The sequence below is a fragment of the Orycteropus afer genome, unplaced genomic scaffold (genome assembly GCF_000298275.1).
Source record: "Orycteropus afer afer isolate SDZICR_OR568_19922 unplaced genomic scaffold, OryAfe1.0 scaffold00216, whole genome shotgun sequence".
In the NCBI taxonomy this organism is placed as follows: Eukaryota; Metazoa; Chordata; class Mammalia; order Tubulidentata; family Orycteropodidae; genus Orycteropus; species Orycteropus afer.
Window position 1 is genome coordinate 5536568 of NW_006921803.1, and position 1274 is coordinate 5537841.

Here is a 1274-nt window from a genome sequence, read left to right on the forward strand (position 1 = left end):
AGTGGGCCGGGAGCAAGAGAAAAGCAGAAGCCCAAGGTCAAAGGGCTTTCACTCAGCCCCTAGAGCTGGCCCTTTGAACTCAGATTTCTAACCTCCCAAACTGTGAAAGAATAAACTTCTGCTTGTTAAAGCCACCCATTTGTGGTATTTCTGTTAGAGCAGCATGCAAAATAACCAAAACAGGCAATATTGACATTTTCACAATATTCAGTCTTCCTAATCATGAGTATGGTATGTTGTACTATTTATGTAGGTCTCTTATAGTTTCTTGTAGTAGTGTTTTGCAGTTTTCTTTGTATAGGTGTTTTGTGTCCCTGGTAAGATTTATTCTTAAGTATTTTATCTTTTTGGTGTTGTTGTTGTTATGTGCCATCAAGTCGGACCCAACTCATAGTGACCCCTCCTTGGGTTTCTGAGGCAGTATTACTATGGAAGTAGATTGCCCAACCTTCCTTCCAGGGAAAGGCTGGTGGGTTTGAACCCCCAGCCTTCTGGTTAGCAATCAAGTGCCTTAGGCACTACGCTACCAGAGTAAATGGTGTTGTTTTCCTTATTTCCTTTTCAGAGATCTCTTTGTTGATGTGGAATCCAACTGATTTTTGTAGGTTGTTCTTGTATCCTGCCATTTTACTGAATCTTTTAGTTAGTTCTAGAAGTTTTCTAGCTGAGTCTCCTACTTTTACTACATATAGAATCATGCCATCTGCAAATAGAGGTTGTTTTACTTCTTTGCCAATTTGGATGCCTTTTATTTCTCTTTCTTACCTTATTGGCCTGGCTAGAAGTGGTGATAGAAGCCATCCTTGTCTGGTTCCCACTAGCAAGAAGAGTGCTTTGAGTCTCTTTCCTTTGAGAATAAAGTTGGCTGTTGATTTTGTACATATGCCCTTTATTGTGTTGAGAAATTTCCCTGGTATTCCTATTTTCCTGAAGGTTTTTCCTTTTTAAAATCAGAAATGGATGTTAGATTTTATCAAATGCCTTTTCTGCATTGATTGATATGATCATGGGTTCTTTTCCTTTGTTTTACTTGTGTGATTGATTATGTTGATTGTTTTTGAGGTTGAACCATCCTTGCATACCTAATATGAGTCCCACTTGGTCATGGTGTACTATTTTTCTTGATATAGTGTTGGATTCTATTGGCTAGGATTTTGCTGAATATTTTTGCATCTATATTCATGAGGATATTGGTCTGTAGCTTTGCTTTTTAGTGGTGTCTTTACCTGGTTTTAATATCAGAGTTATGCTTGCTTCATAAAGTGAATTTAGGA